Source organism: Mustela erminea, chromosome 10 (genome assembly GCF_009829155.1).
Source record: "Mustela erminea isolate mMusErm1 chromosome 10, mMusErm1.Pri, whole genome shotgun sequence".
Lineage (NCBI taxonomy): Eukaryota > Metazoa > Chordata > Mammalia > Carnivora > Mustelidae > Mustela > Mustela erminea.
In genome coordinates this window covers 25,273,519-25,289,471 of record NC_045623.1, presented here as the reverse complement: position 1 = coordinate 25,289,471, position 15,953 = coordinate 25,273,519, and the positions used below count along the sequence as shown (strand labels likewise).

Sequence of the window (15,953 nt, the reverse complement as noted above, 5' to 3'; positions counted from 1 at the left end):
TATTTCTTTAATTTCCCTTAAGAAAAAATAGAACTTATGTAGTTACACTTAGATACAGTCTATAAACTATGTACTTATTAGTTTTATATAGCATTCTGTCCTTCAGAGATTTTCTATAATAATGTTATGCTGAATCAGTTATTAAGATAGGATAGCATGTACTTAAAAACAATTTTTTCATTATGGCTGTCGGTTTTTTGTCTTTAAGATTTTATTTATTTATTTGACAGAGAGAGAAAGCATAAGCAAGGGGACCATCAGGCAGAGGAAAAGGAAGAAGAAGGCTTCCTGCTGAGCGGGCTCAAGCCCAGGGTCCTGGGATTAGAACCTGAGCTCAAGGCAGATGCTTAACCTACTGAGCCACCCAGGCACCTGCCTATGGGGTTTTTTTTCCACTTTCCAAAAGCTCTGCATCAATTTCTGCAGTACTGTAGGGAACATGATTTCTTTCACAATTACTTATTAAGCAATAATTAATTCTAATAATTATTCTAATTATTAAATATCTTAGCCAAAGAATCCATATTTTTTATAGAAAACAAGAGTCAAGCAAAATGAAAAGTTAACTAATCTGAATATTCTCTTACATATCTTTCTAGACACTTTCAATGGAAAATTAACATAAATTTTCAAAAATAGCATTATGATATACATACCCTTCTATAACAAGCTTTGTCACTTAATAATATACCACAAATATTTACTTACATATACAGGTAACATTATAGAGATTTACAAAATATATAGTTAACCAATTCCTTATTATCAAAATTTTAGGTTATTTTCTGGTTTTTTCTATCATAAAAAAGTTCTGCAATGAATGTCCCTGTATATATATCTAAGCAATATTTGTTTTAATTTATTTGAGCTATGCCGGCATCTCATTTTTATTGCAATTTCCATAATGACCCTAATTTTCAATATATGAACTGCTATTAATTATAAGAAGCTTGGGCCTTGGAAATAGTATCACAGATTAAGTTTTTTTTTTTAATGTTAAGCATGTTACATACAGCTCTTAGGTCCCCCCTTTCCTACCCTTTTTACTTATTAAAAACCATTGCCAATTACGAATGCTATAATTCACTTTGTCAATGCATTTTTAAAACATCTAGTTTTAATCTAGTTTTTAGCATCACATGGGTTATAAAAATTATTTACACAATGGTAACCTAAAAGTTCCTTAATTTTTATCATTCAAAATGCACAGGGCTCACTTGGAATGTTTGATTTAATTTTTTCTGTTTCTGTTGATTAATCTTCAATTTTTATATTATAAACACAAATTATCAGCATTTTCAAATACCTGTATTAAAATTCCTGTAGGAAACATAATCTTTAATTGTGATTCTTAAATTGTTTAGGCTCTAACTTCCCTTCCTACAATCATTCTTACACATAATTCTTAATAATGCGAAGTTTCTTAGGAGCACAATTGTATTAGAATTGACTTTATTCCTAGACATGAATCTACCAAATAAAAACTAAGCTCATTTTAATACTTTTAATACATAACAATGATTTATCTCTAATGCCACTTTAAGAACCCAAAAGTACCTGTGAGGGAAGTGTAGCTTCTTAAGTCAGCAAAAAAAATATGACAGAAAGGAAGCACAAAAGTGGGAAACCAGTCATTTTCAATTATGTAAGGGAAGGAAACAGTTCTCAGAGAAAACATACAGTTGTAGGAAAAGAAGCTCCAATGATTTTAAAAGTCCAAATCATGGCTAATTGTTTTCTCTAAGACAGGAGTTTGTCCATTCATTTGCTGTATTTTAATTCGGTCATGTGTTGAATCCTCTCAATATTATATTCCAGGAAACCTCATCTTCGTGACATAATTTTCAGAGAAGTTATTTTTAAGAAAACTGTAATATACCTTAAAGGGGATAATCAGAGCAGTTAGTCTACAGAGGGTTACTGAGGTTTTTTTCCAGAATAAGTGAAATGAACTGTTGTTGCACAAAGTTTATAATTTACATTTACCTAGCATGACACTCTAGCAAAACTCCATCTGAGATGTCGAGTAGTATATAAAATTCCAAACTGACATTCATTTGCACAATATGACAGAAGTGAGTTCAACAATAGAATGTATGGAAATTTCTGGGTCCTCCTTCTTATACCTGGGACCAGCTGACGTATTTTTAAAAAACAACAAAAACAAACTTTACGTCTCAAACTAATAATACATGCTATGTTAATTAACTGAATTGAAATTTTTTAAAAACCTGGAATAAAATTCCTGGTACCTCTATGGATATTGATGGTGCTGTTGACTTCTTCATATCACTGTAAGAATAGATGAAATAGCATGTCTAAAGAACCTAACACAGGGCCTGGTGCGATAGAATAGTAATGTCATTCTGTAGTTAATCTCTTTTCCCACACTATAGGAAATCACAGTTACAAGTGCATTGGCATATCCAGACACCTGTGTTAGGGTTCTTCGAGGGCCGATGAACTACCAATAACGTCTCTGTTCTCCACCTGAGTTCTGAGCCATTGGAGAAACAGACTTGACAGTCTAACCGTTGGAGGTAACGGTGTCCATTTAATTATGGAGAATGTTGCTTGGAGAATGGCTCAGACCTGCATGCAAGACTTCCTTCCCCAGTCTGGCAGCTGTGGATGGTAACCACAGGACCCCAGGGCCAGAGCCTGCTGACAAAAAATCTCCTTGGCAAAATCTGAGTCAGGCTCCTGGCAGCGCCCTTCTCAGTGAGGTCTTGACCTAAGCCCCTTCCTTGCTAGGCCTGCATTGCTGTTTAAACAAGAATTCTGTTGAGTCAGTTTAGAGAGACTCTGACCCAGTTCCTCATCCTCCACCATCCTGCACTTGATATATGACCCCACTGGCCTGTCTTCTATGAGAATCTAACAGGAACACTCACAGAAACTAACAGGTTTAGCAAGAATTCCCCCTAACATTAATGTCTCCCCTTAGAAATTTTCCATCTGCTGACTCCCCTTACTGGCTCCTTGGCAATAAACCTTCATTTGTTCTTGTTGCATTCTGAGTTGAGTCCGAAATCTCCTATTGTGATAGTCTTGACACCTAACACAACAATCCTGAATAAAGCCACCCTTACTGTTTAAAAAGTATTGGACTAATTTTTTTCTTTCACAGTGCCCCACTCAGTTTACAGAATGGCAGAGAAAGAAGAGAATATAATTTCTCCACGGTAAGGTAGAACCCAAAAGCACAGCCAGGAGCAGCCATAATGTGCATGCATGTCTAATTCTTTTTTTTTTTTTTAAGATTTTATTTATTTATTTGACACAGAGAGAGAGAGAGAGAGCGCGCATAAGCAGGGGGACCTTCAGGCAGAGGGAGAGGGAGAAGTGAGCTCCCCAAGGAGCAAGGAGCCTGATGTGGGACTAGATCCCAGGATCCTGGTATCATGACCTGAGCCGAAGGCAGACGTTTACCTGTCTCAGCCACCCAGGTGCCCCAGTGCATGTCTAATTCTTGTTCTGATGAACGTCGAGATTCATGAATGTTCTTCCTTCTGTCCCACCTTTATTATTCAATTAGGACAAAGACTTAATGGTGCCCACCATTAAGAAAAGTGGAAAACAGTTGTAAGACATAATCCTTATGATCAAGGAAATCTTCAAGGAAGCAACTGGCATTAATTAAACTGTACTTGGTTAACCTAAAGCCAACTTAGTAAGCACCTACTCTGTGCTGAGAACAGCACTGTAGGATGATTCAAAAGTGTGAGACTTGGTCCCTGGTGTCAAAGAGCTTAAGCTCTGAAGTTTGACACTCCTATTCCAGAATTCAGACTTCCAGGAGCCTCAAATCTTGCTTTATACCAAGGATGTGAAAGTAAGTAAAGTGAGGCTTCAGGTGATAGGTAATGGTTATATCAAAAAAATGCCGTGCCTGCTGATTATACATTGTCTATAAGCATACTTACACAAGTTGTTGGGAAAGGCCATGGAGAAGACATGACTGGGGATTCCCCTGAGCCGGACCCCAGCAATCGGAGGCTCCTCCCTCCCTCCCTTTTTCTTGGAATGCACATTCTGCTCAACTTCCTTGCTCCCAGAGTCTGGCCCAAGGACATAGCTTTGAGATAATGATGTGGTGTTGAGACCATCTGAAAAGGATACATGACTGAATCCAGTTAAGACCTCTCCAAACACTTTTTTTTTGTTAACATATAATGTATTATTTGTTTCAGGGGTACAGGTCTGTGATTCATTGGTCTTACATAATTCACAACACTCACCACAACACATACACTCCCAATGTCCATCACGCAGCCACCCCAACCCTCCCACCCGCCTCCACTCCAGCAAACCTCAGTTTGTTTCCTGATGTTTACAGCAGCAATGTCCACAATATCCAAACCATGGAAAGAGCCTAGATGTCCATCAACAGATGAATGGATAAAGAAGATGTAGTATATATATATATAATGAAATACTATGAAACCATCAAAAGAAATGAAATCGTGCCATTTGCAATGACATAGATGGAACTAGAGGGTGTTATACTAAGTGAATTAAGCCAATCCGAGAAAGACAATTGTCATATGATCTCGCTGATATGGGATTTGAGAACAGAGCAGAGGGTCATGGGGGAAGAGAGGAAAAAATGAAATGGGATAAAACCAGAGAGGGAGACAAACCATAAGAGTCTCCATACACTTCTAAGATTCTGATGGGACAGTGTAGAGATCTACTCACCATCTGGCTGCAGGAGACAAGCCTTGTGTATAAGTTGCGTTGCTTCTTCTTTTTGTGTGTGTGTGTGTGTGTGTGTGTGTTTTCCATTTTATTTTATCTTATTTCTTTTCCGTGTTCCAGAATTCATTGTTCATGCACCACACCCAGTGCAATACATGCCCTCCATAATACCCACCACCAGGCCAGTGGTAAGTTGCGTTCTTAAACTTGTCATCCACCAATGTGGAGTGATCTGCCACTTTCTTCATTCTTTCCATGCCCTCCATGTATGCGGGCCAGTTTCAGAGTACAACAAAAAGCACTTCAGAAGCTCCTGAAGAACTTGTGAGCCAATGCATGCCCTGAAATCTAAGGTTGCATTGACCTCTCCGTCCCCACCCCCATATCAGAACCATCAACTAATCCTTTATCAGGCCTCCAAAGTCACATCTGCATCTGTCCACTTTTCAGCACCTCTACTGCCACGGCTATTCTGTGGCACCTCTACCTGGACCTTCTAATCTACCTGTTTGTGGTACTTTCTCCCTTACCCATCTGACACAAGCAACTAGAGATCTTAACATATGTGTAACATCTTACTTCACTGTTCAAACCTATTTTCACGTACACTTAGTAAAAATCTAAATCTATAAAATAGCCAAAGAGACTTTATTCTATCTGCCCCCTCCCCCGCCACAATTCCACATCACACCCGTGCTCCCAGCTCCCCCTGCTATGTGGTTTACCTTGAGTTCCTAAAGGGACCAAGCTCCTTTGCACACTCAGGAATTTAGAGCAGCTATTCCTGGTGCCTGAGATGCTCTTTCCACACTCTTTATCTGGCTAAGACTTATTTATTCTTCGGGTTTCAGCTCACATCTCACTTCTCCACAGAGATCTTCCCTGAAACACCTGTCTAAGTCAGTTACCTTTGTACCTCCTCCCTCATAACACCCCTGTATTTTTTTTCTTCTTGGAGCATATTCAGCCTGAACTTATATTTTTATTTATGTGATTTTTGTTTAGTATGTGAACTATAAGTACTCTAGACCAAAAGTACTATGAGATTAACGTCTGCTTTACTATTTCCCTAAGTAACATAATACTGAAGTACAGTGATCAATAAACACTAACTGAATAAGTAAATGATTGATTGAATCTTAGAAGCAGAGGTTTGAGTGGGAAATAAGGAGTCTTTTTTGGTGCTTATGCTTTGAATAATAATACTTAATAATAGTCTTCAGGTAATTTATAGCAGGGAAAAACAAATGTTTATGATCCTAAACCACCAAGACAAGGCTAAATTATTTTGATAGAGATGTTTAATTATGGAAGTATGTAACATCTTTTGTAAACTCTTTTAAAAAAATTAAAGTTTTAAAAAATTCATATATCAATAAAGCTACTATAAATTTATAGAAATGGAGATCAGATTATTGGTTGATAGTGATTAGGGAGGGTTGGAGCAGGAGGGAAGTTGATGTAACTTTTAAAAGGCACACGAAGAATTCTTGTGATGATGGAAATACTCTATTTTCACTCTATATTGTAATAAAGTTTTGCAAATTGATATTCTTGGAGAAACTGGGTAAATGTAAGTGTGATATCTCTGCATTATTTCTTATAATTTCATGTGAATCTATAGTTATCTCAAAATAAAATGTTTAATAGTAAAAACAAACAAAAAAAATTCATATATCAAAATGGCTATTTCAGTTATTTTATCAAGTTAGGTAAGTCAAATAAATCTTTGGGTTTTGGGGTTTTTTAAAAAAGATTTTATTTATTTACTTGAGACAGAGAGTGAGAGACAGAGCATGAGCAGGTGGAGTGGGAGAAGGAGAAGCAGACTCCCTGCTGAGCAGGAAGCCCAATATAGGGCTCGATCCGAGGACTCTGGGATCATGAACTGAGCCAAAGACAGATGCTTAACCAACTGAGACACCCAAGTGCCCCCTCTTCGTTTTATTAATATCGGATTAACAATATATTACTTTGGAAGTGAACATTTATGTATATGAAACAATTCATATGTTATAAAATGTATATTTAATCCATCATGATGCAATGGAAATAAGAAAGTAAAAAGATCATTTTAGAAGAGATTTACCTAGGGAAACTCCTTGGGTAAGATTAGTATAGGTAGACAGGGCCTAAGAAATGGATTCTAGTCAGAAAGAAGAAAATCAGCAAAGATTCAGAGGTAGGCAGGAGTAAGTATATGTGGGAATTAGGGGGCTTCTGCATGAATTGGAGCAAAGGGTACACCTTAGAGCAATAAGTTCGCCTGGATGGGCTAGGGATATTTGTGAGTATGAGGGTGGGAGGAGCAAATGTCCAAAGCCCAATGCTCCAAGATATAGGTGTATGCCTTTCAGTGTAATAGGAATTTCAGTAACTTCAAATTAAATAGGAACTATTTCTCACTCCCTGAATTACCTCTCGTAACAATATGACACAGCTTTGGAGAAGACGACTTTCTCGATACCAAATGCCTAACACCATGATAAGTGCAAATTGAGGGATTATGGTTTTTGTGCAGGTTTTCCCCTCCAATTAATACCAAACTGCTCAGTAAATGTGGGCAAGAAAACTGAACGCAGCGACACAAGTCATCTGTGGTCTAAGTTTGACAATGACTCAGATATTCAAGAGGCCAGCACCTTCCTCAGACTCAAAGGCAGGCTCAGTCTCCTACACCGCAGAGTCTGGCCAGAACAACCCACGTGGAGACAACCTTTACTTAATCAACACAGATCCTTTACCTCTTTGGTTAGGTTTATTCCCAGGTATCTTATGGTTCTTGGTGCTATAGTAAATGGAATCAATTCTCTAATTTCCCTTTCTGTATTTTCATTGTTAGTGTATAAGCAAGCCACTGATTTCTGTACATTGACTTTGTATCCTGCCACATTACTGAATTGCTGTATGAGTTCTAGTAGTTTGGGGGTGGAGTCTTTTGGGTTTTCCATATAAAGAATCATGTCATCTGCGAAGAGAGAGAGTTTGACTTCTTCATTGCCAATTTGGATACCTTTTATTTCTCTTTGTTAACTGATTGCTGTTGCTAGGACTTCTAATACTATGTTGAACAAGAGTGGTGAGAGTGGGCATCCTTGTCGTGTTCCTGATCTCAACCGGAAGGCTGCAAGCTTTTTCCCATTGAGAATGATATTTGCTGTGGGTCTTTCATAGGTAGATTTTATGAAGTTCAGGAATGTTCCCTCTATCCCTATAATTTGAAGTGTTTTAATCAGGAATGGATGCTGGATTTTGTCAAATGCTTTTTCTGCATCAATTGAGAGGACCATGTGGTTCTTCTCTCTTCTCTTATTAATTTGTTCTATCACATTGATTGATTTACGAATGTTAAACCATCCTTGTAGCCCAGGAATGAATCCCACCTGGTCATGGTGGATAATCTTTTTAATGTGCTGTTGGATCCTGTTTTCTAGGATCTTGATGAGAATCTTAGCATCCATATTCATCAGGGATATTGGTCTGAAACTCTCCTTTTTGGTAGGGTCTTTGCCTGGTTTGGGGATCAAGGCAATGCTGGCAACCCATGGAATGGGAGAAGATATTTGCAAATGGCAGTACAGACAAAAGGTTGATATCCAGGATCTATAAAGAACTCCTCAAACTCAACACACACAAAACAGACAATCATATCCAAAAAAATGGGTAGAAGATATGAACAGACACTTCTCCAATGAAGACATACAAATGGCTATCAGACACATGAAAAAATGTTCATCATCACTAGCCATCAGGGAGATTCAAATTAAAACCACATTGAGATACCACCTTACACCAGTTAGAATGGCCAAAATTAGCAAGACAGGAAACAACATGTGTTGGTGGGGATGTGGAGAAAGGGGAATTCTCTTACACTGTTGGTGGGAATGCAAGTTGGAGCAGCCACTTTGGAAAACAGTGTGGAGATTCCTCAAGAAATTAAAAATAGAGCTTCCCTATGACCCTGCAATTGCACTACCGGGTATTTACCCCAAAGATACAGATGTAGTGAAAAGAAGGGCCATCTGTACCCCAATGTTTATAGCAGCAATGGCCACGGTCACCAAACTGTGGAAAGAACCAAGATACCCTTCAACGGACGAATGGATAAGGAAGATGTGGTCCAGATACACCGTGGAGTATTATGCCTCCGTCAGATAGGATGAATACCCAACTTTTGTAGCAACATGGACGGGACTGGAAGAGATTATGCTGAGTGAAATAAGTCAAGCAGAGAGAGTCAGTTATCATATGGATTCACTTATTTGTGGAGCATAACAAATAGCATGGAGGACATGGGGAGATAGAGAGGAGAAGGGAGTTGAGGGAAATTGGAAGGGGAGGTGAACCATGAGAGACTATGGGCTCTGAAAAACAATCTGAAGGTTTTGAAGGGGCGGAGGGTGGGAGGTTGGGGGAACCAGGTGGTGGGTATTGGAGAGGGCACATATTGCATGGAGCACTGGGTATGGTACAAAAACAATGAAACTGTTACGCTGAAAATAAATTTTAAGAATTTTTTAAAAATTAAAAAAAAAAATAAATCAACACAACACAGGGCTTCCCGTAGCTTTCAGCCAGTGTTTTGCTCCCAAGTGTCTGAGGAACATAAGGAAACAAAATTCCTTTCCAGACAAATGGAGAGACTGTCCTACTTAAAAAAAAAAAAAAGTAAATTGCCCAAAACAATCAATTACATAATTGTTTGGTGATAATATGAAGCAACATAATGTTTGTATAAATCAATAGGATTATCGGAGATATACACACACACACACACACACACACACACACACACACATATTAGCATGTAGACTATAAGTACTTTAAGTATATATGTATATATGTGTGTGTGTGTGTGTGTGTATACATATACATACACACACACACACACACACACATATATATATACACAAAACATTTATAAAACACAAAGCAGGAAAACAAGAACTAACACATTCAATGTCAAGGGGAAGAGTCAGTAAGGTATTCACTGAAATGATGGGTTAAATATGAAATTTAATGACATAAATGTTCAAAACTATTTCGGTTTCCAAAAAAATGATTGCATAAAAAATTAATATGCTTCCAAGTAGAATCATATATAAAAGAACTATTTAACTAACTGCGGTTTTAACCTAACACTACTAAGATTTAATTTATTGTTACCACCTTACATTTTAACAGTGCCATGCACTTTGCGAAGTGCTTTTATTTGACGTTAGCAACAAGCCTGTAAATTATATGGCAGCGGCAAACACTTATTGAGCACTTAACTAGTGGTGGTACTTTATATGCATTAATTCCTTCAATGCCCAGACCAAAATTCTATGTGATAGGTGCTGCTATTATCTCCATTTTACACATGAGGACACAGGTTTCAGAGAGTAACTTGCTGAAGGAGGTTGTTTTATTCGCTTGAGCTTTCCTGCTGCTGAGCACCTTGTATACCACAGAGAAAGTACTAAAAAAGATTGTGTGTATGTGTGTGTGGTGTGTGTGTGTGTATGTGTGTGTACTTCAGCTTAAAGAACGGCCTTTACAGCAAAACAAGAGAAAGAAAACTGGAATGAAATGAGTAGCTCATTATAGAATTTTATATCAGAAAATCACTACAACCATTTCTAACCCAAAAATCTATTGTCCTATTGTTTTTAAATAAAGAGGAAGCATATTGATTTCAAATTATCTTAAAAGTCTCCCTCAAAATTTAATTATAAGCAAGATTAGGAAAACATTAACTAAGTTGAGGAAAGCAAAAAATAAAGTTCCAAATAAGCAAGCAATTTTAAAAGTTTATACATCTTTTATCTCTAGGGATTAGGAAAAGCTCAGAAATCTGGGACAAAGCTTGTCAAATTTTGTCAAATCTGGGACAAAATCCCCTGTTTCAGTGGATAAAAATATGTGTAGTCAGTTATTATTTACTAATTTATACCTTTCCTTATTTTGAACAGATTTAATAAAGTTCGCAAAGCTTAATACAACTTACGACAAAATATGTGTTGAAATCAGGAAAAGGAGAAAATTGGGGTAGGCAGGCAATGAGGACATGCAGGACACAAATTAGTGGACAAGTTGTATACTCCAGAGATCCTGTGCATTTGTTACAGATGTCAGAATTGAGTCTCTGAATTTTCTAATATCCTGCAGAGAAATAATGTCAGTTTTTTGGCTTGCCATTTCTTAAAATAAAGCAAATTGCTTGCTTTGGAGAAATATACAATATCTGATACTAAGAAGACAAAAAAAATTCTCCTGCATAATATTACAAGCAACAGTATCAACAACACTTAAACAATACAAAAATTTCATCAATATAGGCAGATAGCTCTATGCTGATGTACAGTCTAGCATAAAAAGAACCCTTGTCCACTGACGCAATTTTTTGCTGACTTGCCTGAGAGAAAAGATTCATTTTAGAGAAGATTCTAGAAAAACTAACTTACATATATTCATATAGTCATTCATATATGTCATTGTTTTCAAAAGCTTTTCTTTTATTATCAAAGGTGTATGTTTATATATGGAGGGAAATGGTTAGAAAATATTAAATGGTTAAAAAATATTAAATGGTTAGAAAATATTAAATATTACTTATACCAAAGACATCTAATTTAATGCATCAAGTAGTTTTGTCCTGCTTATTATAAAAATGTAGTTTTCTATACCCTTCCATCACCCACTTCCTGATTTCTCACAACCATTTTCAACTTCTCTGTTTCTTTTGACACTCAACTATGTAGTATCAAAACAACAACAACAACAAAAAACAAAAAACTTTTCAATGTTAGGCATTATCTACTGACTTTGTCTAAAAAAAAAAGATTTAGCTTTCTTTCATATCACACAAATATACACCCTTCTCTTCCCTCCATTTTCACAATATACTTCTATCAGGATTTTATTTATACCAATATTCAGTATTTATTTAATATTGTTTATAACTATGGAAATATTAATTACAATGGGACTATATAATATACTTGTATTTTCTTTCCTGCACAATTCTTCCCCTGGAATGCATTTATTCTTTCATTTACAAATAACTATTGATCTCAAAACTGTTCTTGCTGCCTGGGACACATTTACAAACAAAGCAAATGAAAAGCTCTCACCATTGTGGAATTTACATTCTCGTAGAAAAAAAAAAACTGGGCAAATCTTATATTAACCAATATTATAAATAAAAAATATATACTATATCAGAAGATAATAAATTCAAATATAAAAGAGAATTAGGAGTGAAAGTAGGATATAAAATTTTAAATGCACGGATAAGAATATTCATATGCATATTCAATTTCCTAGTTCTATCAGCTGAGAGGACCTAAAAGACAAGACAACCCAGTTGCAATTAGTGTACCTGACATTCAGATCTTGTCGTCGAAATACTATTCTCCATTGAAGGGTACCAGGAGTCCTTGGAGAAATGGCTGATTCCAGGGCTAAAGCAAGAAAAATACAAGGTAACCTTGTTATGCCAAAAGTCTGAAAGATTTCAAAGAAATGGTGAGGACATGTCAAAAGGACACAAAAGCCAACTTAAACTGGTTCCCCCTGGTCCAATCTGGGACAATATGAACATCAAAATAAATAAAGATAGTATTACATGGAATAGGAGGTCTGTGTGTTCTCACTGATGGAAAGAAAGTTAAGAATGAAGGTCCTTTCTTCCGATAGGAAGCCAGCTATTAAAGGTAGACAGATTGATGTCATTAGAAAATTACCATTTGGCAACTATCATAATAACAGTTGACTCAAGCAAGAATTATTAGGGGATGCTAAAACCAGAAGGTAGAACTTAAGGGAAGTAACAGGATATTTGCATAATGTCAAAATACCTACCCACAGAAGACATATTAATTACAAAGGGTAAAATAAAACATTGCAGGGGAAAAAAACTGGCAGACACTACCTTAACCAAATAATCAAAGTTAATATCTCTAATAATGAGACTAAATGATAGCACGTACCTCCTAACATAAGGCACTGAGAAGAATTCAGTGTTAGATCTATGGCATTCCTGCCAACAGATCATAAAGTGAGTCACTCCTGAGGAAACATCAAATTAACCCAAACTGAGAAACATTCTACTACATAACTGACCCTACTCTTCAAAAATATTAGTATCATGAGAGATAAAGACCCAAAAAGTTAGGAAGATTTAAGATATACAATCACCAAAAGTAACGTATGACCTTGGATTTTGGGGGAGGGGGTGCTAGACAGGATATTACTTGTTTAAAGCCTTAATAAAAACTGTTTAAAGACAAATCTGAACAAAATCTGCAGTTTATATAATACATAATATATTTCTATTGTGTTCATGTTCATCTCTTGGTTTTTATAATTACACTGTGGTTATATAGAATTCTTTCCTTCTTTAGGAAATAGACACTAAAATATTCAGAGACAAAAAGGAATCATGTGCAACTTACTCTTAAATGGTTCAGGGGAAAAAATAATATAGTAACAGTTATACCGTATTTGATCATTGAAAGGACTCATCACACAGTGTCTTCACAGAAGACTTTTATAAGAGTAAAGACTGTGGTGCTGCACGAGAAAACAAATCCAGGCCAACATGAGAGAGAGGGAGCCTTCCAGTCATAGCTCCTGGGGTCCTTTCTCAGTCTCAGAGAACACATTTCATCTTCGGATCGTGGATCAACAAGATTATCACAGTCTCATCTGAGGAAAGGTTTTTAAGAGCCTCTGATCAAAAAGCCCACGGCAAGGCTGCATGACCAGTCTCAATAGCAGAAACCAAAGAACAATTCTGAAACCAGGTGCAAACCTTCAATCTGTACATTTTCTAAAACCAATGCCTATAAACTTCTAAGGTTGCCCCTGATGTTCTGCAGACCCTAGCACAGATCTGTATCAAGCACATTTCATTCGGGTTTGACCACGCCCCTGCTGTCTCAAAGATAAGCACAGAGTTGAAACAGCAATGGACATCAGACCTAAACTTCCAGTCTAAGCCCCTAACCCTTAGTTGTAATTCCAAATTAAAAACCACTCATCATCATTCTTTCTGCATCATTCAGAAGAAACAGAGCTAAAGAAATAGAAAAATGCACACCAAAACATTGGTATCTTCCAGTAAGGGGTAAGTATTGCTTTAAAGAAACATTTCAGTTTACTACATATTCCAATATGGACTTAATCATAACCACGTACAAATTGACAACTCTTACTTCCTTCTATCGCTAAATATGAACTTTATGGAAAGTATCAACAGACTGATTTAATGTAACAGTTAATTGATCATTAACAGAATCTGTTCTTTCTCAAGCCAATCAGATTTCATTAGCAGAACAGCTTGTAGAGTTTTAAAATTTATCCTCCAGCACATAGGATCGGTACACAGTTATTAACTTTGCCGATTATACCAGTGTTCCACCAAAATGAAGTTACATTATAACTGTAGTTAAGTGACTATAAAAACAAGATCTCAATAAAACACACAGGGAGCCTCATGAATACCTGACAAGCTCTAGCATTTTGGTATAAACTTCATGATAAGCTGGTTACAGACACAGTCCTAAGTACCTGAACATTCTGGAATGAACTACTTAAACTTTATAAACATGATGGCTTTTGTTTAATCACTATACATTCTTGGTTAGAAAGATTTTTCTGGCCTTATGAAATCTTGGTGACCAGGTGAATTCAAAGTTAGCAGCTTTTAATATATACACTAGGTATTTCAAATTTAAGCAATTTGATAAAAGCTGCTACATTGTTGATAAGCTAAATATTACTTATCACTATATATTTTATAATTTCAACAGATGAATATTTTAATGTAATGAATTACAAGCTAGTTACCTTGCTTTTAACTACTTTTTTCTTTTTCTCTGTTTCAATATATTATTCATTGATTTGAATATCACTTCCTGAAAAGGAAGATAAATTGCAGAATACACACATACACAAAAATCACAAATTCTAAAATGTTAAAATTACCACAGATTCGAAAACAACACTTTCACTTAAAGATAGCTTAAAATGTCAATGTAAATGAACATCATTTTATGGGGCGCGGAGGTAACCCAGTCAGTTAAGCCTCTGACTCTTGATTTCAGCTCAGGTCACGATCTCAGGGTTGTAGGATAGAGACCCACGTTGCATTCTGCACTCAGCACCAAATCTGCTTGTCCCTCTCCCTGTTTCCCCCTCAAATAAATAAATAAATTCCAAAAAGAAAGAAAGAAAGAAAATGAACATCACTTTACTACCAAAGAAAAATTTTAACCTATATTTATTTAGACAACATATTTTTCTGTGATAAAATTCTGGGCTAGGTAATAGGACACCAAAATTAATAAATCATAGTCACCAATCTCTGGGATATTAGAGGTTTCTGGGTAGGTCAGACATGAAAATAAACAAGCAGTTACAATGTGAAAGTCTCCTCATCACCTCAGAAACAAAACAGGAATAAGAAAAACAATTTGCCCTCAGAAATCAACACAATCTATCAAAAAAGAGACTTGCAAATTTCACTAAAAAAAATAGACTCTCTCCAGGTCATTAAAATTTAGACTATAATCTTATTTAAGTGCAATAAAATAAGAGTGTGCCAATTGGATAAGGGATGGTTCGTATATTTAAATATAGAGAGAAAATGAGAGTTGTATACAGAAAATAAGAGGCAAAGTTTGGGAGTTCTTATCCAAATACCATCCAGGAAAGAATTTTATCAGGCTTGCAGATTTATCTCCTCTGCCTAACATATATTCATGTTGCTAAGATTGTTATGTCCAGTGAAGGGAGCCTAATACCATAAAATATTGAAATTATATAATGTATATAAATCCTCTTGTTCTGATTCCATGTTTCTCAAGCATCTCTCTGATAATCTGGCTTTCAGTATAGCTTATCCACAGGGACCAAATGTACTTATCAAGCAAATATGAATGTGAAGCTGGCTTCACAGATGTTTCTCATTTAAATTCATAAAATAGCCTCATTCAGATCTCTTAGTGTGAGTTAGCATCTTTATGTACTATCATTCTTATTAAGTGAGACATGGCTGAGGCTAGTTTCTGAGCACACAAGGCTAAGAGTCTGGTCTTGGACCATAATGAGATCACTGGACAAATAAATAAATATGACCTTGTGGCCAACTCTCTAGGTGACCCAAAGAGAGTGACCCCTCCCTGCCTTACAGACTAACTTTTATAGAGCAAAGGCCATGTGATTGAGCCTGGCCACATGCAGGTGGCCAATGAGATTGTAACACA

At 36.3% G+C, this 15,953-nt stretch overlaps 1 long non-coding RNA gene across 1 annotated transcript in view; it reads right to left on the bottom strand.

Moving 5' to 3' along the window:
* LOC116568154 overlaps nucleotides 1-15,953 on the bottom strand; it is a 56,732-nt gene that overhangs the window by 18,045 nt on the left and 22,734 nt on the right. Inside the window, exon 3 of the long non-coding RNA XR_004276523.1 lies at nucleotides 12,065-12,146. This is a non-coding gene — a long non-coding RNA (uncharacterized LOC116568154). The remainder of the gene's footprint in view (nucleotides 1-12,064; nucleotides 12,147-15,953) is intronic.